The sequence below is a fragment of the Cryptotermes secundus genome, unplaced genomic scaffold (assembly GCF_002891405.2).
Source record: "Cryptotermes secundus unplaced genomic scaffold, Csec_1.0 scaffold26, whole genome shotgun sequence".
Classification (NCBI taxonomy): Eukaryota; Metazoa; Arthropoda; class Insecta; order Blattodea; family Kalotermitidae; genus Cryptotermes; species Cryptotermes secundus.
This window is the reverse complement of record NW_019743656.1, coordinates 4606713-4630227: the sequence shown is the minus strand read 5'-3', so window position 1 is coordinate 4630227 and position 23515 is coordinate 4606713. Positions and strand designations below refer to the sequence as shown.

Genomic DNA, 23515 nt, shown 5'->3' with positions numbered 1-23515 from the left:
GGGGATTAGACTAGGGGCTGGACGACTGAGGAATCGGGGATCGATTTCCGGCAGGAGGGAGAGATATTTGTTTTCTGTTCTCCACAGCAACCAGACCAGCTCAGGGGCTCAGTCAGGCTTGTGTACAATGGGGCCCGGGGGGGGGGGCTCCTTCCCTCGGGGCAAAGGGCTGGAGCGAGATGTCCACTCACATCTGGAGCCAAGGTTAAGAACGTCTGAAGCTATTTTCCACTCCTCTATACGTCTTCATGAAGTGGTGGTTAATTAAGAAAAGAGACAATTTTACCTTTTGCATGCGGTGATTATAATGGAAACGTAGCCTCACGGCGGCAAGGGCTAAGCCAGTAGAAGTCTTACGATGTTTCGGAGGAGCGCACTGTCTCCATTCGCAAAGTCGAAGAGTAATCCAAAAAATGATCAGAATGTTTTCTGCCTGGTGCTTTCATCGCGCCATGAACGCATTAAGACATTCCTAATCTTGGCCTTAGATGGAGATTGGTGCATAGTTTCACGCTCTGGCCGCTTTACTCCTGGGAAAGAGCCCGCGGTATTTATTGGGTAGGACTCTGGGTGAGCCCCAGAGCTTGTCTGGGCGTTGTGGAGAAAAAACTCTTGTCTTTTCAGAAAACCAAGCCCAGATTCTTCGGTCATCCAGTCCGTAATCCGTCGACATATCAACTCTAGGTATGCAGGTTCCTACCTCGAGCTTTATCGCTGCACAGATTTCAGCGTAGTTCCAAGAATTACTACCACGTAACTTTTTAAGTGTGTTAGGAAAATTATGGACTTGTATGACCTGTAGGTCCTAGTTTGTTGATTAAATAATTTTGCGAGAGAATTCAGAGTACCAAGTCGTCGCTGCGAACTTTATATCAATATGTAGAATTCCGTATTGTTGAAGGGGTTAATTCTTTGTCTAGTAGATGGCACTCATGTACGTATTTGTCGTGTGATGTGTGCTCATGTACGTATTTGTCGTGTGATGTGTGCTCATGTTGTACAGAGAGGACTCTGGCAATGGCTCAACGCGAGAGACAAATGATCTGTTTCTGTAAAATGCGCAAGCTGATTTTGCTGTCCCTGCTGCTTGGTACAGTACGTGATTGCACCTTTTGCGATTGTGTTGATCTGCACTCACATTTACGGGCATTAAATGTAATGCATGTTAAGGCAAATGAGTTAACATGACCCGAATGGCCGTGAGAGTGTTAGCATAGCCCACACCCCAGAGGCTTCTGAGATGGTAAAACGAACTAAGGCATACGTATATATATATATATATATATAGTATTGTAAGTGGATACCAACATTTCGGAGGAACTTTCACTCTGAAGATGGAGGTAGCATGTTCCTTCGAAACATATGAACTTTACTTTTACAGGAGCAGTCAAGTGTTTGTAAATACTCGTAGGTTATGTTTTCTTTCTTTTTTTTGTCAGGATGAACAATTACAACTCATAACCGGAAATTGAAAAACTACCAGTTGCTACGAGTATATCATCAATGATACGTTATTTCCGTTGAGTACTGCTGTGTTGAACAAACACGTACAACTGTTAAAAATATTTATTTATGATGTACGGTTGTAGCGTTTTGATGGAATTGAAGTTAGCCAAGGGTTAGAAAGGTAAAGATACGTAATGTTTTTTAAATCGCTGGGCTAGGCTGCATGCGAACTGAATAAAAACGACTTTTGAAGGCTCCGAGATAATTTTACGCAGTGGTAGAGATCAGCACTCCTCAGAGGGTTGGACGAGGCCCAGTGGTCGGACTTTATGATTGGCTGGGTGGATCACGAGGTCTCTAAAGTAATAATTATTTCAGTTACTCAAGAAATGTCCTGCACTATAACTTATCATTAATACTGGACTGTAATGGAATCTGAGCACAGTTACAATATTAAAACTTATTATAAAAATTGTTACGGTCTTTAAGTTATTGAGAATTTGTATTACTGATTAATATGTTATTATAGTTCAGAACATAAAGATTGCTAACAGATGCTTTGAAAATGTGGGACAGTTAAGATATTTGGGAACGACTATAACAAATCAAAACCTGATTCAGGAGGAAATTAAGAGGACATTGGATTCGGGCATTGCTTACTACCATTCAACCCAGGACCTTTTGTCTTCTTGTCTGCTGTCTAGAAACGTAAACATTAGAATGTAAAGAAACTTAATTTTGCCTGTGGTTCTGTACGGGTGTGAAACCTGATCTCTGGCATTAAGGGAGGAACATAGACTGGGTGTGTTTGCGAACAGGGTGTTGAGGAGAATATTTGGACCGAAGAGGGATGAAGTGAAGGAGGGTTGGAGAAAACTGCATAATGAGGAGCTTCATAACTTGTAATCTTCGACAAGTATAATTAGAATGATCAAGTCAAGGAGGATGAGATGGGCAGGCTATATAGCACGAATGGGAGAGACGAGAGATGAATATAGGATATTGGTGGGAAGACAGAATGGAAGACACCACTAGGAATACCAAGACGTAGGTGGGTGGATAATATTAAAATTGATCTTAGATAGTATCATGTTGTATGGACTGGATTTATCTGGCTCAGGATAGGGACCAGTGGAAGGTCTTGTGAACACGGCAATGAACCTTCGGATTTCATAAAATGTTGGGAAATTCTTGAATAGCTGCACAACTGGCGGCTTCTCAAGAACGGCTCAGCGCCGTGGAGTTAGTTATAATGCTAAAGTATACATAACTGCGAATATAGAATTCTTGAAAGAAGAAAAAGGCATTATCTTTAGTAAGGCGGGACTCATTTAATTTTAGAAAATGGCCGACGGAATTTGGAAAGAAAATGGCGGAGAATCACTCGCATATATAATGCTAGTAATTATTTGTTTGTTTTGTGATTAATCGGTTTAAGTTCTTCCGAAGGGAATATTTGGACCAAAGGGACAGGAAATGACGGGAGAATGCAGAAAATTACATACTAAGGAGTTTAATTTGTGCGTATCGTCAAATATGGTAGGAATGATCCAGTCAAGGATGATGGGTAGGGCGGGGCGACATGTTATAAATGAACTAATTTTTAGTTGGAAAGTCAGGAGACGCGGAAACGACCTTTTGGAAGATTATATTGAATTGGAAGATAATATTAGAAATGTCTTCAAAGATATAGGGAATGATGGTTTGGACTGGACTCATATGGCTCAGGATAGGTTAAAATGGCGGACACTTGTCGAAATGGAAATTAACTTTCAGGCTCCACACAGGATAGGCAACTTCATGTTTCAACAGCCATAAATTCAGACTTCAATGCTATCTCTCTCCGAAGGCTTGGCTATACGAGACAGAATAGTAACAAGGGAAAAGGAGGACTGGAAACATAAAGAGACGAAGAAGAAAATGGAAGGATATAGAAGGAATGAGAGAGAAAGAAGGAGTAATAATAAATGGGAACAGGAAGACGATCTAGGAAGAGGAAGAGGGATTAATAAAAAGGAAGTAGGGAAGAAAAGGAACGAGAAGGAAGAGGTATTGTGGAGAGAGAGAGAACAAAAAGGAGACTGAAAGTTGTAAGAAAAAGAGAAGGACGCAAAGAAGGGGAGAGAAAGTGAGGGAAGTGAATAAAATAAAAAGATGAAGATAGTGCAGGATGTAAAGAAGGTGGAAGAGAAAAGATTATTATGATGAGGAGGTCGAGAAAGAAAACAGCAAGAGGATATAGAGGAAGAGCAGGAGATAAGTAAACAAGGAGAGTTACCGTTTTGTCATCCCCACACTGTGTAGTTCACAAATCCTTGTGTCTACAAAGACGACTCCTTCCGGATTATTTGGTTCTGAAAGGAAGCTGTGAGCCCACGTCGGATAGTGGAGGGAGGGGGTGGCATAGGCGTAAGGAACAAAAGGTTCTGTTACACCGACTGGCGTCTCGACAAACCCAGCAACCTTGACCCCGGGACCTCGCTCCCATTTCCTTCATGTCGGTGTGCGTTGTTACCGAATTCATTCTGAAGGACTTGCTTCCGTGCGTCGCTGTATTTATACGTGGAACTGTAATTGTGTAGCTGTATTATGCAGCAGCAGTTTGGTACAAGGTATTTCATGAAGTTATAACTAACAGGTAAGGCAGAACAAGGTAGAGTTGTCCCTATTCGGAAATGGTTTAGCACTATGCCATGAAGACATATGGAGTAGATGTAGGTGAGTGGTCAGCTTCACTCCCCGGCCGCTTTACCGCCGGTACCCATTATATAGGAGGCTGCGTGGACCCCCGAGCCCGTCTACACTGCCGGGGGTCGAACCTGGACGGCCCAGCTCCTAGCATATCGCTATACCATCTGAGCTATCCCGACTCTCAACCAAGATGCAACGTTGTTAGTTCGTATTCTGAAGGGTGATTTTTCGCCTTTATTTTTTTCAGTCTATCAACGCAAATGCCGGGATAGCGGATTATGCCGCTTCCTTACAAATCCTTCTTAATTCACCATTCATCTGTAATCCTGTCATGTCTGGATGCTGGCAGCGTCGCAAAATAACTCACAAGAAAAAAATACGTATATATTTGTGAATGAGGGTAGGTTGGCTCAGCGGCGACGCTCTGGACTCACATCCGGAAGATGCTCTTCAAGTATCTCGGTCACGACAACGACTGTACTGATTTTTCATGGTTTTTCCAAGTCCCTGAAGACAAATACTGGTCTAGTACCTCTATTAGGCCACGATTGCTTCCTTCGAAGTGCTTTACTAATCGTTGTTCACCGTAATCTTACCATTTGACGCTATATACTTGGAAATTCTGACAAACACGAGAAAGGAGAAAGCCATTAAGATGGATCTTGTGAAGATATTGTAACGTGTTTTGCAAATACGTCACAATAAGTTCTGAGGATCTGAGGTGGATAGAACTGGCTCAGAATCGTGTCCAGTTACGTGCTTTGGTATTGCCTGTGTTGAACTGCTACCATCATGTTAATCGTGTCCCCACTGGGGTACATTCCTGTTTGTGTAATTCAGACGCGTATCAGATTTATTGTCCCTCTGGATTTGTGAGGAGACACCGGTCACTAGCTAAAGAGGGAGACAGAACCCTCTCCCCACACTCGCGTTTTAAACGCTGATCGTGTCACCTGCTGTGAGCCGAGCCCTGTTACCCAGTGCTTCCAAAACAGTGAAATATTGTACACGTGTGATGGCATGGGAGGTTAAAGGAAATACAGTGTCTATTTATTTTATTTATACGATACAGTAAACCCTCGCTAATCCTGTTACAGTTAATCCGGATCAAAATATGAAAAACGAAAAGTGTTGTTCGCAGTTGAATATACTATACTACTGTACTATGTACTATATTTTAACAGACACATAGCATTTTGGATGGTAGATGAGTCACTTGTCTGTTCAGTAAATGTTTGACAGTTTCTTCAAACCTGCATTATTACGTTCAAAAACAAGTACAACTTCTGAGTCTCCTCTCCTGTAGTTCTTTTAATAAAGGCTTTACTGTGATTTTGTTATTTTTATCATCATTATTTGTGTCATTAAATATTCCATTTATTTGTGTTCTAAGTTTTTTTTTCTCTTTTGCATCACCAATACGCATTATCGCTTAATATGGATGTCATTTCCCTCCCCCAGTTAATCCGAATTAACGAGGATTTACTGTAGTTTATTTAGCGACTCTGATAACAATGTCAAATGTCGAATGGTCGGACGATTGTTGAATAATTAATTTAAAGGACGTTGAATGAACAGTAGTGAGTAATATGAGGTACTATCCAGGAATTTTCCCGGAGGGGTTGAGGAAAGTTACGGAATACCTTAATCACGATAGTCGGTCTCCGGCCTGAGATTTGAACACCGGATCTCCCGAGTACGAGAGAAGAGTGGGCGGTTGGGAGCTGACTTCTCACTTTGGAGAACCGGGCTCAGTTCCAGCTGACTACGTGAGAGATTCGTAGTGGGCGAAGTGGTAATGGAGCAGATTTTCCTCTTAGTTCTTTTCTAGTTTCCCGTACTAACCATTGCTCCATACTCAGCTGCTCTGCCCTCTGAATTGTGTGATATCTCTGAACATGCAGCACATTTTCACATGCGGCCTTTAGGTTGGGAGCTTCATCTCTGCCCCGACACTTGTATGGTTACCGAGTGTGGAAGTTACCTTCTGTTTGAATTTTTTTTTGTATCCGAAGAGAAATTAAGTAGACAGATTTAGTTTCGTATTTATTACATTTAATCTCGCTTCGTTGAGTTGCTCCACATATGAAACGTAAGACGTCACGTCTTGTTTCATCCATTTCATGCCAGCAGCATAAGATAATGTAATAATACGTTCGGAAACGCTGTATTCTGTTGGCATGGCAACAGTCACTTCGTGAGACGCAATAAACAATCGACATTTGACATTCAAGGGTCGATGGTTATCGAGCCTGCTTCTTAGAGTAATAAATTAAATAAGATTCCTCGATGTCACAGATTATCGAATAGAAGATTAATCGTTTCGATGATTTCCCCTAGAGGCAGGAGCAGTTAGGTAGCGGGGGCACGCTCCCATTTGATTCTTTGCGTAGGAACGTTTGCTGAGCGCTGCTCTATGTCTTACTTCGTTTGTTTTCTTTTGTTATATAGTCCCATTTTATTTGAAATCTGTATTAATACATTCAGCAAATTGTTATGATGTACATGACTTGAAGAAGAGAGCTCATTTGCACTCTTCTTTAGTGCGTAGGCTTGAGACCTCGCGTGACTTTTGGGGGAGTGCTTACTATCTAGATCTTTAATCTAGAATTATTGGTATATTATTGCAATATAAATCTGGTGTGCAGATCATTTGGCAGATGTCTTCGCAGTCGCCTGAATTCAGGTGGCTCCGTAAGGCGGACGGCTAGGTTTTTTTGGATGTGCTCTGAGCCGAGTATTGTATAGGGCGCTGTATCGGTGAATTTCTTCTCTCACTGTTGTGTATTTGGAGATCTCTTCGGATGACTATGTTCGGTACGTACCAAGGTGCGTCCACTATCATGCGCAAGGCTTTGGCTTGAAATCGTTCTAGAATTGCTATGTTTGAGTTGGAAGCTGTACCCAAAAGTTGTATTCCATAGGTCCAGATTGGTTTGAGGATTGTTTTGTATATAAGGAGTTTGTTGTCTGTAGAGAGTTTTGATTTACGTCTGAGTAGCCAATGCTTTTTGGTAAGGGTAATTCCCAGTTGTTTCCGTTTTGCTAGGATGTGTTTGTGCCAGGTAAGTCGCCTGTCGAGGTGCAGTCCAAGATACTTGACGTCTTCTTCTCGGGGGAGTTGTGCGTTGTTTATGCATACTGGTGGCCATGTTTCTTTTCTTGTGGTGAACGTAACGTGGATCAATTTGGATTCATTTACCTTCATTCTCCATTTTTTTTATCCAGTTTTGAATTGCTAGTAGGTTGGTTTGCAGTTTCTGCGAAGCAGCAGCTGGATCATTATCTGTGGCTACCACGGCGGTGTCGTCAGCAAAGGTTGCTGTGATTGTTTCTGAAGTGGTTGGGAGGTCTGCAGTATACCTCTATAGGTATACTCTATAGGTATAGAATAGGTATAATAGCGGCCCTAGGACGCTACCTTGGGGTACGCCCGGGTTGATTGGGAATAGTTCTGTGTGCTCTGTTTCGACTTGTACGAGGAAATGTCTATTCTGCAAGTAGGACTTGAGGATAGTGAAGTAGTTCGGAGGGAGAGACCGTTTTAACTTGTATAGGAGTCCTGTGTGCCATACTTTGTCAAATGCTTGCGAGATGTCTAAAAATGCTGACGAACAGTATTGTATGTTATCTATGGCTTCATTTATCTTTCGTATAATTCGGTGTCTGTTCTATTGTGGAGTGTCTCTTCCTGAAGCCAAACTGATTATTTTGTATTAATCTTTCGACCATAGGCAAGATCCTTTTTAGGAGAAGCTTTTCAAATACTTTAGATACAATGGGCAATAGGCTTATTGGCCGGTAAGATGTTAACTCGTTAGGAGGTTGACCTGGCTTTGCTATGAGAATGATCTGTGCGACTTTCCATTGGGCCGGGAAGTATCCTTTAGATTAAGCTGCATTGAATATTTGGGTGAGATATTTTATTCCAATAGGAGGTAGCTCTTTAAGGATTTTGCCAGTGATGAGGTCGTATCCTGATGATTTTTGTAGGATTTAAGCTGGTGATGATTTCTTGGACTTCAGCTCTCTTAGAGCGATTGGATGGAGGTTCAAGTTGATTGGGGGTGTTCAGAAGTTGTGGAAGTACTTCTTCCTCTTCGGGTTTATTTTCTGTGGGATGCGGCTGGAAAACTTTTGTTGGGTGTTCTGCGAAGGCGTGTGCTTTTTGCCCAGGTTCTTTGTGGTGTTCTGAGGGGTGTGGAGAATTTCTTGACCTGTTTTATTCTTTTGGTCACCTTCCACAAGGAGTAGTCGGTGCTTCTGTTGGTGTGAGACCGTGCAGGAACGTTTGGATGCAGTCGTTTTTGTTAGTGTTGAGGAGTTGTATGAGTTCCTGTGTTGCTGCGTTAAGTAGTCGTTTGCTCTCTGGAGTTCGTAAACGGAGCCAGTTCCGTCGGAGTCTTCTATTTTCTGGGATTTTCCGTTTAATTAGTATTGGACAATTATATATCTTAAGTGTGTCTGTGAGTTCTGGTTCATTTGTTTTAGCGCCAGTTAGAAAGTTGTATTGCTGGAGGTAAAGTTGTTCTTGGCCGGTCACGGTAGCCGAGCGGTCTAAGGCATGTACTGTCTTCGCTCGCTTGGAAACCGGGATCGTGGGTTCGAATCCAATTCAGGGCATGGATGTTTAGTTTATGTGTGTGTGTGTGTGTTTTTCTGTGTTTGTGTACAGGTAGAGGCCTTGCGACGAGCTGATCACCCGCCCAAGGAGTCCTACCGAATGTGTAAGATATAAGAAAAACCGAAGTGAACGGAGAAGTTCATGGAGGTAGGCCTAGGCCCACTGGGGCTGTAGTGCCAAGGAAAAAAAAGTTGTTCTTGTGCTTAATTAAGCATTACTCGAAGATGTACGTGTTGGAGGTATGGCTCCATGCATTCTTAATCTTTTAAGACCCTGAGCGTACAATTACACGGACCAGAGCATTGACGGGGAATAAGGGGGAAGGAGGATGAGATGAAGGGGTAAGAAGAAGAGCAGCAAAAGAAAAAAAAGAAAGATGAGATGAGATGAGATGAGATGAAGGAATAGACACAGAAGAAGGAGAAGAATAAAAGAACGGAAGCAGAAGAGGGGAAGGAGGACGCAAGGGAAAAAGGAAAAAAATGTAACTGAAGACAAGCTGGAGAAGGAGGAAATTAGAATAGAGGGGAGAAGGAGACAATAATAAAGAGAGAGAGAAAATTCTCTGTGACGCCTTGGTTCTGAAAGGGGTAGTTAAGTACCAAGTCATGAAGTAAGAAGGCCTGAAGATATAGCTCCACGCTTTCTTGACCTGGCGAGAGAAAGGCTGTTGTTGGTAGGTTCAGCTGCCGGAGCTATTGCATGTGTAGTGTTAGTATGATTTCAGGCAACATCGTTACGATTTTTTTTGCACAGTGAGGTATATTTTTTTTCTTGGCACTACAGCCCCAGTGGGCCTAGGCCTACCTCCATGAACTCCGTTCACTTCGGTTTTTCTAGATCTAACACATACGGTGGGACTCCTTGGACGAGTGATCAGCTCGTCGCAACGCCTCTACCTGTAGACAAACACAGAAAAACGCACACAAACATCCATGCCCTGAGTGGGATTCGAACCCACGATCCCGGCTTCCGAGGGATCGAAGACAGTACCTTCCTTAGACCGCTCGGCTACCGTGGCCGGCTGTGAGGGACATTAGGCATGTTTATAGCGGGAGATAATTCTGTAGCTCTATAAAATTTTTAGGATTTGATGATCTGACACCGGTGGTTATGAAGAGTCGTATCCTCAGGGGATGTAACGACATGAAGTCTGTTTTATTTTGCTGGTAGTGACACAATGATTACACTTGGCGTGGAGTTAATTAAAATTATACAATCATATTCAACTTTTCTCCATGTTTAATTAATTTCTCGTTGTTATTTAATAATAGTTTTATAGAACGTCATTTTTAGTGTTTACACACACTAATTTAAATGGGCCAACTACAGCAAAATGTGCTTATAAAGATAAGAAAATTAAAGACAAATGGTTCTATAGATAAGGAACTTCAAAGAGGATTACAAAGAGAAAAACTGAGAGTGCGGAAGTTAAAGTGTATACAGAAAACAGAATGAAAACTCCAGACCCATTAAATTGTAATGCAAGCCTCGGAGGAAGTGGAGTGGGCAATAATTCGCATTGAAGTGAAGCTTGGATTTGTTGAAATTGAGGTTTTTGCAGCGGTGGCAGTGAAGAGTATTACCTTCTGGGATCTGACGCCGTGTTGTCCGGGTATTCAGAGGCTGTGAATATGAGATTTGAAGCTTTTACGGTCACCGCATGGAATGAAACCTTGTTCGGCGTTAAGCCATGTGAAAATGGGATCAGTATACATTCTTTCAGAGGAATTTATATTCCTGTATTAACACCTAAAGGCAGACACAAGAACCGAGAAGTTGGATACTGACTCCATTTTAAATCGCAGAAGAATAATGAATTTCGGAATCTAGTAAACCCTTGAAGTATAAACGAACAGTAAGAGTTATCTGCTGTCTAGCTGCAGTTTTCAGTAAAACTGCCATGAGGAATCAACACTGGGTCCATCATGAATAACTTCTGCTCTGTGGTAGTCAGAGGATGCTAGTAATGTTATTTAATTATTTCTGTCATGTTGGTATCTTTTGTTTTCTGAAGTAGCTGTATGAAGACAGGAGAGGGAACTGCCTGCAGACTAGCTGCAATTATCAGCATGAATAGCTTCCCCTGTTTTATGATACGTAAAATTATTTTAAATAACATATACATATTCAATTGCTACCTCGCAGGAAACACCCTTCGTCTCCCTTATAAAAACAAGCTGGTTAAAGCTGTTGGGTAAATCGTGTGTATTATAAGAATCGTATGAAATACACGGATATTCTCTGTAGAAAAAATGGCGAGAATTTTAATGTTGAAGAAACTGGCTCATATAGTAACCATTGTTATTTAAAGGGCGAAGTTAATCCGAAAGTACTGTCTTTGTTAGTTTCGGAGTGAAGACGAGTATTAAAGAATGATTCGTAATCGTAGCTGAACCATCTTTAGTCGGAAAGTGCAAATGTAACAGTAGTTTTGTAGTAACATTTGTGATTGAACAAATATTGATTTAATCTGGTTTGAGCATGATAAACTATTAAGAATGACGTCATTTCCTGGATATCAGTTTATCTTCGAGTCCTGATATGTCTGATCGTTCAGGAATCCAAAACGTTGGTATTCACCACAGGCTACATGACGTCATAACTACAATTTAAACTATGATCACCAACCATGAGAATGGAGGCAGGTTCATCTATAGCAGTGGTTCCAAAGGGGTTATGCTGCCCCCTGAGGGCGGTGGGATTACCTACGGAACCAAGAAGCAAGGGGGCGGCAGGTGGGCCCCTCCGAGCGCAATGTTCGCTTATTTACGATTGAAGTGACTTCAGATCAAACATCGGGATTCATGAAGCTCATCCATTGCATTAAGAATCTACTAATAGTGAAATATTATGTTTCTGGACATCGTCCATCGTCCTGTTTATTTTTCAAAACAACGTTTCGGAGGTTGGATTCTGTCGCCGTCTTGAGATGGAACCTACTCGGTTGGGCCCAATCGATAGGGCTAGTCCCTAACTCCGGACACCTGTGTCAGCACCAAGATGGGAAACTGGCATCACTTCATGAAGCCCATCCATTGCATTAAGAATCTACTAATAGTGAAATATTATGTTTCTGGACATCGTCCATCGTCCTGTTTATTTTTCAAAACAACGTTTCGGAGGTTGGATTCTGTCGCCGTCTTGAGATGGAACCTACTCGGTTGGGCCCAATCGATAGGGCTAGTCCCTAACTCCGGACACCTGTGTCAGCACCAAGATGGGGTATTCAAGCCAAGCACAGCACAAACCGCCTGCGAGAGCTAAGAAAACGTATAGTTACTAAATGCGGTATCGTATTTTATATCTTCTTTAGTGGATTGTGCAAAACTCTGTTCTGAAGAACGCTTTATATAGGGTAGGGCAAGGGAGCACTGGGGATGCGTTTATGGAACCAAGGGAGCGGCGGCCCGAGAAAGTTTGGTAACCACTAATCGAGAACATTGTCACACGGTACCATAACACAAAAGACGACAATTTAAAACACTAATCATATACAATGAAGATGAGGTTAGCATGTTTCTCAGTTTTTGTCAACTTACAAGACTGGACACAATGTAATCTTCGCCATCTTAATGACGTCACATCTGATACGTCACAGCTTGTAATCTAATTCCATGACCACTCCTGTGCATTCGTCTGCCAGAGGCCAACCACAGAAAGTGGATACCGACACAAAGAGAGAGAGAGAGAGCGAGCATTAGCGATGTTCTGCGAAGAAGATTTTGGAAAAATACGTTACAGCACGAAAATTGAGTTACACGAACCGAGAGGTCTTTAAATTTGGTTTTATATATTAATAAATCTCATCCATAAGCAACATCGAGTTTTCTTGCAGCGCGTTTAAATTATTCACATATATGCAGAGAGAAGTTTGCAGGCGAATTTAATAATCTGGGAGACTCCAGTGCCATACTGTACATAACCTCACTACTACAAATGATTGGATTTGGAATTCTACGTTCTTCTTCTCATTCCACATCTGTTCTCTGCTGTAGATCTCTTCTCTTTGCTCCCTCCTCCCTCCCCCCCCTCCCCTCTCTGTAAAATGGTTTCTAGAGAACATGGTAAGCCGTGATCTATAATATAGGAAGCAGCCTCTTTGATGTCGGTAAAAAAGGCTCGCTCTAGCGTGTGGGACAGTATTTATGCGACTTTTGCTCCTCTTGTTACAACGAATGAGCCGAGATGAATACTAACGAAATACTTTAGTTGGGTCACAAAAAGTTAAGACCTGTTTCTGACAGCTTCATTCTCTTTAATCTATATAACATTCCTTTTACTTCTATTGAATACGGCTATAGAAACACTGTTTATGGGGAACTCTTTTGTTAGGATCCCTTTCGCAATATTCATAACACGGAGAACACCTTGTAGGCGTTTAGTTCCTTTGTACTGTAGCCGTTTGTACGTATCCGTATTCCATACTCATCTCCAAAATCCTCTTTTGTTAGAATTTTGTGATATTTGATACAAGCGCCAATCGCTACCTGCTTCTTACGCTTGTTTTTTGCTTGACTTATTCTTCGATCCTGAAGATGGAGGCGGCTTATGCCTCCTAAACGCCAGTTGGCTTTCAAAGGACTACTAGGCTTTGTTCCCCAGAAGATAGAACTCTTCGTAACCACCGGTGTGAGGACCTTAAATCCTGCAAAACAACGTGTAGCTAGAGGTTGCAGCAAGGCTCGTGTGGCGTTCGGTTTGAATGCCGGCAGGGACATTGGTTATCCTGAGGTTTTAGTGGTTTTCTCCAGTCATTCAAGGTAAATACGAGGATATTACCTTTATCAGACCATGACCGCTTCCCTGCAAGGGTCAGTTACTTTACGACTGGCGGTTTACAGTCAATCAGTTCATCTTGGGGACAAGCCCCTTGAGACTCACGACCAACATTTTTATCTCCAAATGAACACTTGTATTCATAGTCCTTGCATAATATATTCTCTAACGAGAGGATGGGTCTCTCGTTTATAATTGCTGCTGGCCCTCGCCAGGGCAGTCATTCTCAGGTCCGATTTTCCTCGGGGCTCATGGCCGCATTTTACTGTCTCAGATTCGAGAGTTCCACAAAATCTTTCTTAGTTCATTATCATTCGACCATCCGACGTTATGAAGATCATGCCGTCAGATTGTGGCTCACAAGCCAGATATGGCTGTTCCTTTAATTTGAGTGGATTAAATAAATTCCACCGCCTGGGAAGCCTGTATCTAAACACCTGCGCCCACCAATCCATAACTTCTGAGACTTGTCATATTCTGCATTCATGTTCAGTAAGTTTGGCCATCCCTGCTACTTAGTCTTAGATCCCGATAGCTTCTTAAAATAAGCCACATCTAAAGCAAGTCATATAGGCTGAGTGTAAGTTTCACTCTACTTCCGTTTGGACGTGTTTTTGACTATCACCGTTTCAGCTCTGGTATCCTTTGTAGAAATTCCAAGAAATTTGATATAAGTAGGAGAAATGTATTACACTTCATTGGCAAAGCTTCGAAACGAGGAAGATTTATCGCCTGTGACTTTCACGGATTAAAAGTTCCGAACGGAATTCCACACGATCCTCGCACAGTGAATACCAAGCTTTTCCCTTCAGCAACTGCAGTGCGCTCTAGTGTGATACTCGTAAAACTAGCTCAGTTCGATATAACAGAACACTTCTGTTGCTTTTAAAGCCGAGTACGTAGCAGAACGTGATGTATTGGTGGATTTGCTTGCATATGTTCAAATCTCTTTGAAATTCATGACAAATTACCTGCAAAAATCAGAACAGGGATAGCTCTGTTGGTATAGCGACTGGTTAAAAACTGGAGGGCCTAGGAATCGGAGTTCGAGTCTGGTAGCACCAAGAGTTTTCTCCTATGCACTTCATCAGGACCGACTCTGGGGCCCATCCAGTGGGTACCGAGGGCTCTTTACCCGGAAGGAAAGCTGCCCGGGCGTGAAGCTGACCACTCACGTCCAACTAGTATGTAGATTTGTACATCCACTTCCCCATACGACTTCATGATATGGTGCTTAATTAGTTAAGCACAGGGACAATTTTACCCTTTATTATGGCACGTATTTTTTTTATTTCGCTTAGTGGGGAGTGGAGTCCAACTGTGTGCACGCGGCACGGCGACCACTGATTGGCCTATTGTAGCCTGCCCCGGGTGATTATGATGATGGAGAATTTGGTGGAATGAAGATTTGCAGGGGAAACCGAAGTACTCGGAGGAAACCCGCCCCAGCGCCACTTTGTCCACCACAAATCCCACTTGACCAGACCCCAGGCCGCCGAGGTGGGAAGCCAGCGACTAACCGCTTGAGCTATGGTGTGGCCTATTATGGCATGTAAGGACGAAGGAGATGGAACAGGAAAAAAAGAGCATAACAAAAGGAGGAAGAAAGGAAGCAAAGAAAAAGAAGGAAGAACTAAATATATAAATAAAAACAGAGAATGTTAAAATTAAGGAGAATTAGATGGGCACAATATGTAGCACGCATGTGAGACGAGAAGTGTATACAAATTTCAGATAGGAAACCCTGAAGGGGAGAGAGACCACTAGGAAGGCCTGGGAGTAAATGGGAGGATGATATTAAAATATATTTTTGAAAGACACAGAATGGGACTGTGTAGATTGATTTCATCTGGCTCATTGTAGGGAACGAGACAAGTTATTTTTAACTGGCCTTGTGGACTAGGAATTTGACTTACACCTGATGAAGGAAATGGAACCAGTTTTCGTAAAGTTGCTTTTCAGGAAACTCAAGACAACGGAAACTGTCCATTAAGTAGTTATATATATTACACCTTCACTTCCCCATACGGCTCCGTGTCGTCGTAATTAAACACGCACAACATTAGACTTGCCGCCATAACTCTACATAGACACTTGTATTCCGGTTATGCCTGGTTCTAATCTTGGGCGGGTCACTGGTTATCCTGACTGGGATTCTGTTATGGGTTTTCCTAGTCAAATACCGGGCTAGTACCTCAATTAGGCTACCGCTTCCTTCCAGATCCTTTCCAGTTCATCATTCATCAGTAATCTCACAATTCGACGTTATATAGCCTAGAACAGTGTTTCTTAACCGCCGGGCCGCGGCCCCGTACCGGGCCATCTTTTATAGAAAAAAGAATTTACCGGGCCGTGGACTGACAAAGGTCGAGAACCACTGGTCTAGAAACAGAGTCGTAAAATAAGCAACTAAGAAGGCAAGCAGGAGTACCTCTCAGTGCTCAGCGAAGGCTGCTGTTTACTTGACCTCTCTTTAATCGAGACCAACTAGCTCAGTGGGTATAGCGATTCGCTGGACAGCCGGGGTTCGATTCCTGGAAGAGGCAAGACATTTTTCTTCACTTCACAACGTCCAGTCCGACTACATGGCCCACCCAGCATCCTATCCAGTTGGTACCGGGGGTAAAGCGGTCGGAGACTGAAGCTGGCCACTAACCTTTGCAACCTCTCTGCTAGGCTGAAGTCACGCGTTGGTCGCCATTTCGGTCGCCACTTCTCTGCAACCGCTCTTCCCCCCTCACTCACCTTACACTCACTTCACTCTACTCATAGAGTTGGGATAAGGTGGAAGCAGCTGCTCACAATGATCCACCTAACAATGACTCCGAAGAATTGGGCGCCAGCTCACATCGGTGAACACAAGATCTTTCTCAGGGTCGTTAAGTGGGCCTTGGCTCCAACAACAGAGTCTACAAACCTAAGACAACAATCGCACAAACACTTGACACTTTATTATGATTTACTTTTACATGTTTGAATTATATCTGTAACGTTTCCTTGGTATAGTCCTTTGGGTCCTCTATTATGGGCGAGACGAACGTCTTACTTATTTGAGAACCAGGACGCGTCTCTCTGAAACAAAGAACTGTGTAGGATATCAAGCTATTGCTAGTATGATGTCACACTTGGTAACTAGCAATTCTGATTGGCTGTACCACTGGGAAGTCCCTAGCTAACTGCTTATGAAGCTTGCATCATACCTACCAGAACAACGGGGAAACCCTGAATTACGCCATATTGCGTCAACTTCTACTCGGTATATAGTTCATAGCGTAATAATATACGTAATTTTACAAATTCACAATCGAGTAAACCTTATTAAAATACAATGGTTATCACAAAATTAATTGTATACATAAATTTATTGAAGTATGTTACTAAAAAGGAGTAATCGGCTATACCTTCTTCTACTATTGAAGTCAAGAAGGGTAGATCTATATCTCCACTTCTCCCATACATCTTCATGGAGTGCTACTTAGTTAATTTAGCACAGGGACAAGTTTACCGTACTTCACTTTAATATGTATTTCTGTTCATTGCATACGTATTCCTAATCTTGTGTCACCGCTCTTGACATTATCTGTACCGTGCTATTATTTCTTGTCAGAGCTGTACTGAGGATTCAACTCTGCGCTCAAGAGAGTAGCCCTCAATGTGCCTCACTGCATGTCTGTGCAAATTCTAGTCTTTTGATGTAATGTGAAGGAAACAAAACGTTGTAATTATTTGCGACCCCGATGCGTAGATGAGACAACGGTAGACTGCGTCAGTATCGCCGTAGTTTCCAGTCGGTAGGACCTGGTTTCGAGGCTAAGAGTCACTGCTGCTGCTGGTGGGAGGGGCTGAACTCTCTGCTTGCACACCCAAACCCGGCAGACTATTCTGAGGTGTGCCTGAGCATTGCAACATGAGGGCGTGTAGGAGAAGCGGAGGTCAAACTTCGCTTATTATTGTTCTCAGTAGCAGGTAGAAACGTAACTCCATGGAGCTGAGTCCTTCTTCAGTAACCACCATTGCTCAGCTACTCAAGAATTTACCAGTATTTTCTGCATGCTGGGCCAGAGGATAAAGCTGACTAAGTAGAAATGAATGGGTAGTTTTATTCTTTGGCGCGAGCTTGAATTAAGTCATGGGTCCCAACGGGGCCCGAAACCAAGAAACACTGTGCTGGCGAGGACCAACATTAATTTATCTGAACCGAACCGACCAAGTACCCTCATTAGCAGGGGAGAGTGAATAGTGTTAATCAGACCCTCCAATAATCGAAGAGAAGGATCCATTTCAAAACAAGTAGAAGTCTTTGAAAAAAACAAAAATATGGCCATTTGTCCCGACGTGGCCGAACAAAAGAAGATTGACATTGCTGGCGAGGACCGGCAGCAATTTTAGTCAAAGCGCCGAAATTACGAAGTTTTGGGTTATCATACGAAGCAAGTGTCGGGTGCTGCATGAACGCAAACTATGTAGGTTCTACCTGAAGATGGAGACAGAATCCAGTATCCGGAACGTTGTGTGTTTTTAAATAAAAGCTGGGCAATGGATAATGTCCATAAACACAACAATTGTACGTGAACTAAAGATGGAGGCCTCGGATTATCCAGAAACATTGGTAATGATCTACCAGACTGTACAGCCTCACATGCCGGAACTAATGTTCACACATGTATTTGATTTCGAAACTAATTATCTAGTTCGCTTTCAGGGAAAGTTTAATGGGTGTACGTTTCTTTATAAATTCGCTAGTGGGGGGTGGAGTCCAGCTGGGTTCACTCGGCACGGCGGCCACTGATTAACCTACTGTACCTGCCCCGGGTGATTATGATGATGGAGAATCTGTGGAATGAAGATTGTCAGGGGAAACCGAAGTACTCGGAGAAAACCCGCCGCAGCTCCACTTTGTCCGCCACAAATCCCACTTGACCAGACCCGGGATCGAACTCGCGCCGCCGCGGTGAGAAGCCAGCTATTGCGGGGCCATGAGTGTACGTTAGTATGATGCTGAATGTTATCGAAGGGCAACGATGTTAAAACAGATCATTGAACAATAACAACACATGTCTACCATATGTGACAACTGTTAATGTAGGATTTCTGATTTCACCCTGCCCCATTCAAATCCCCGTGTGATTATTTATCGGATCCATGGCTTAATTTGACAACGATGCACTCGTTCACACGGAAACCATTTGACAGTCGCTGCATTCTGATTGGCAGATGTTCGTCTAGTAAAAATGCGTGTTTAATTTCGTTACACTATCCACGATTCTGTTCATTTTGGATAAAGGATAATTACTGAAGATTCATTAAGCAGAAATTGTATGACGTAGTGTTTTATTTTCAGTGTTACCAACTTAATTTTCAACTAAATATGGTCAGTCGGTTGGATCGTGTATGCACGGGGCAATGTAATTGTATTTTACGGCTCAGAACTTAGTTACTTTTCATTTTTACTGTTTAGCGAATATCTCACTCAAATAAGTGGAGCCATACATCCATAATTAAACCGACTGAAATGTGATTATTACCGCTGTTTCGCAGAAGGTCAAATAAACTGTAGCTTGTTGCGTCTAATAACTCGTGTGGAAAGTTCAAGAATATTGGAGTCCGTGCCATAGCTCAAGCGATTAGTCGCTGGCTTCCCACCGCGGCGGCTCGGGTTCGATCNGGGGGGGGGGGCAGGTTCCGGGTTCGAGCCCAAGTCTTATGGGATTTGTGGTGGATAATGTGGCAGCAGGGCTGGTTTTCTCGAGCATCCAAATTACCCCTGCCAATTCTCATTCCACCAACTGTTTCACGTTCATTCAACATCCTATCATCGAAGCTACGTAATATCAATAGTGACAGTGTCGTTAAACAGTCGACCTAAAGGAAAAAGGAAACCAGAAGAGACCGCAATTAGATGGAAGACTATAGCGTCAGGCCTATTATGATGCTTGTCACTAACTCATGCTGTTGGGCCGCGCCATAGTTCAAGCGATTAGTCGCTGGCTTCCCACCGCGGCGGCTCGGGTTCGATCCCGGGTCTGGTCAAGTGGGATTTGTGGTTGATACAATGGCGCTGGGGCAGGTTTTCTCCGAATGCTTCGGTTTCTCCTGCCAATCTTCATTCCAACAATTGCTCAACAATCACCCTCACCTATCATCTGGGGCTGGTACAATAGGCCAGAAGTGGCCGCAGTACAAGGGACTTAGTGTCAGGCTGTTCAGCGTCGAATGATTAAATGATAATCATGAATTGAAAATAATGAGGAATGAAACAGCGGTAGCATAATGTAAAGTAATAATCCGAGAGCTTACTTCGAGTGACTGAGTAAAACCATGGAAGACCGCAGCAAAGACAGTCAGTGGGCCGCTCGAGATTCAAACCGTATGCCTTTCAAGTCAGAAGCTCTATAGCTTTATCGAACTCGCTTCGCATTGAGAGACGGACATGCCTGGCGAAGCTGACAGTTGCATTGTTGCTGCTGCTGTATTACGGATGTGCAAAGAAAGAAAATGACCTTATCGAGACTGGAAATCCGGATGTACATCACGGAGTCTAGTTACAGTACCGAGTAAGCCGTTTAATTTGGAAACTAAATATTGCTCTAATTATATTTGTGTTGTTTGTTGAGTGGGTTGAAATGTGAGCGCTGACGTATATTTTGTTTATATCAATGCTTGTTTGTTCATTACATTACCCATATCAGCGGTGACCAGTAAATGGTGTACCATTATACAAGTATATAATTATAAATATGGTTAACCCAAGCAGGGCAGTGTTTGTCGTTACGTAATTATCGCCCTGTTTCCATGGAAACTATTTTAAAACTTACGTAACGCAGCATATTGTATATTTTGTTTAGTTGGGGCAGCTCAGTTGGTGTAGTGACGAGCTACAGGCTGGATGGCCGGCATTCGATTCCTGACAGGGGTAAGACTTTTCTCTTCTCCACAGAGTTCAGACCGGCAGTGGGGCCCACCCAGCTTCGTATTCAGTGGGTACTGTGGGCTGTTTCTCTTGGGGTAAAGCGGTAGGATCGTGAAGCTGACTTTTCACCTCCTTCTATGCCGAGGTCAAGAATGGTGGAGCTACACTTACACTCCCACACAAGTCTTCACGACGTGATGCTTAATTAATTAAGCAGAGGGACAGCTTTTGAATATCAAACCCTCTCATTTGTCTAGCTTCTTGTCGTTCAGTTCCTCCTTCTCGCCATTTATCCTTCCATCCTTTCTACTCTAATCCGTCGATTCTGTGTACCTTTTCCCCCTTGGCACTACAGCCCCAGTGGGCCTAGGCCTACCTCCATGAACTTCTCCATTGACTTTGGTTTTTCTAGATCTTACACATTCGGTAGGACTCCTTGGGCGGGTGATCAGCTCGTCGCAAGGCCTCTACCTCTAGACAAACACAGAAAAACGCACACACACACAAACTAAACATCCATGCCCTGAGTGGGATTCGAACTCACGATCCCGGTTTCCAAGCGAGCGAAGACAGTACATGCCTTAGACCGCTCGGCTACCGTGGCCGGCTCAGTGTACCATTAGATAACTTAAATTCCCTCACTCCGTAACCAGCGAAGTGCTTAGTCAAAGTTGAGGTCCACAGCTTAAAAACCGAGCATGTGGTAATCTGCTGCTTGGTTAGGGCTACCGAATAACTGAGGAGGCGTTGGTAGATGCGTATGGAGCAATGGTTGAATGACGATTAGCAGGGGAAAACTGAATAAAGTTGGAAAACAATCCTCCTCCATTGCCACTTCGCCCACCACAAACCTCACATGACGTCACCCGGGACTGAACCCAGATCTCCGCTGTGAGTAGCCAGTCTAGCGCCCAGTGGTCTCAGCTGTGGTACGGGCTGGTGATTAATTTTGTAATTAATGTTCATTGTAAAATAAAAATAACCTGTAAATAATTATATTTAGATACACGTAGATGGAACTGAAAAAATATAAGTTCTTAAAATGTTTTAATGGTTTTCTTCAGTACCTGCAGGAACAAGCCGGGATGGTAATTCACATCAGACCACGACAATTGTTTGCCTACTTTCCTTGTTTTACAAAAAATAAACGGAGGCTTATAAGATCACCTTTCTCTCTGTCTGTGGGCGTAATTTTTTTTTTGTTTTTCGCTTTCTATGAGATCTGTATTGTATCAAAGGAAAGTAGGCAGTTCTTCCCAGAACGTCTTGTTTCCCTTACTCTTTCTTTCTTTCTAATTCATTATATAGTAATCATTCTACTTTCTGACGCTGCGTAATCTGAGGTAGTGTAAACATCATTAAGTAAGTCCCTGATTAAAATCAAGTGTCTGTGTACAGACAGCTGCGTAATGCACTCAACAGGTGGGCGACTTCATGAACTCTCGTTAACCAACTCTTTGTTTATCTCTTGTGTTACACATGACATTAACAAAATCGGAAGAGCAATAGCTTGTGAGATTTGACGCCTTGTCCAGTAGAAGTACACTGATGTTTCGGAGGAACAAACTGCCACCATCTTCAAGTTATATTTTTTAATTTATTCAGCTATGCTCAGTATCAAGACTGTATAGTGTTGATATTAGGATGATTCATGAATATGGAGCAGTTTATGGAATGAGGACTGGTAGGGGAAACCGAAGTATTCACAGAAAACCATCCCCAGTGTAATTTTGTCCACCACAAATCCCACATGACTTGAAATCGAACCCCAGCCTCCGCGGTCTGGAGCAGGTGACTAGCCGCTTGAGATATGGAGCTGATTCAGGCTAGAGAAGCTAGTACTATCTTGTCTATCTGCCTCTCATCGCGTTGCTGGAAGTTCTATTAAGTGGCCAGTTTAACAGTCATGGTTGCAGTATCTCTTGTCAATCTTAGTTTTAACATTCACTAACCGGAGTTTCAGTAATTAACACTTACCGAAGAAAGCAGCATGAAACTCCTACATACATCTATAATCATTCTGCGTTTTCTTTTTGTTCTGTAACATAAGTAGTTGAGATAGTGTTATTAAACAAATATAGAAACAACAAGGAAAATGCCACCTCGAGTATGTGTCAGTAATATTAATGGTGATGCAACTTTGTGGGTAATATGTACTTTACATTTCTAAGACCAATTTGAAGAGCTTCATAAATTGTACTTTTCTCCAAGTATAACTAGAATGATCAAGTCAAGGAGGATGAGATGGGCAGGGCATGTGGCACGAATTGGGAGAAGAAAAATGCATATATGACGTTGGTGGGAAAGCCAGAAGGAAAAGCACAACTAGGAAGACCAAGACGTAAGTGGTTGGAAAATATTAAAATGGATCTTAGAGAGATCGGATGGGGTGGTATGGACTGAATTGATCTGGCTCAGTATAGGGACAAGTGGAGGGCTCTTGTGAACACGGCAATGAACCTTCGGGTTCCATAAAATTCTGGGAAGTTGCTGAGTAGCTGCACAACTGGCGGCTTCTCAAGAAGGGCTCAGCTCCATGAGTGAGCGAGTGAGTGAGTGAAGCCCTATTACCCGGTTTCCGTTGATCTCAATAATTTTTCTGGTATTCTTGAAAGTACAGTACCGATTACTTTAATATTTGAAACTTCGAATTTCTCCACAGATTGTATGGGTTCCGTATGATTGTCAGGGCGATTACAGTGACCTCGCAGTATAAGACATGAATGGTCTTCGTCCACTCAAACACTGGGATCGTGGGTTTGAATCTCCCTCAATGCATGGATATCTGTGTGCGTTTATTCTGTTTGTGCTCTTCCGTGTGTAAGTAGTCGCCTTGCGAAGGGCTGATACCCCGTCAAAGGGGTCCTACCGATTGTGCATCTATCTGTGTTTACTCCTTTTGCTCCCGCTTGAAGCATAGGGCATCCATGAAATACCGTATTTACGCATGTATAGGCCGCACATTTTTTGCCAAAAATTCAAGAGGAAAAGTGGGGTGCGGCTTATATTCGAAATATTCGAAATCACCCTTCATTTAAAAAAAATTATATTCATAATTAGTAATA

At 42.8% G+C, this 23515-nt stretch overlaps 1 protein-coding gene across 1 annotated transcript in view; it reads left to right on the top strand.

Moving 5' to 3' along the window:
* Positions 1-23515, top strand: part of LOC111874180 — an 801454-nt gene that overhangs the window by 4926 nt on the left and 773013 nt on the right. The gene's annotated exons all lie outside the window — the stretch shown is intronic.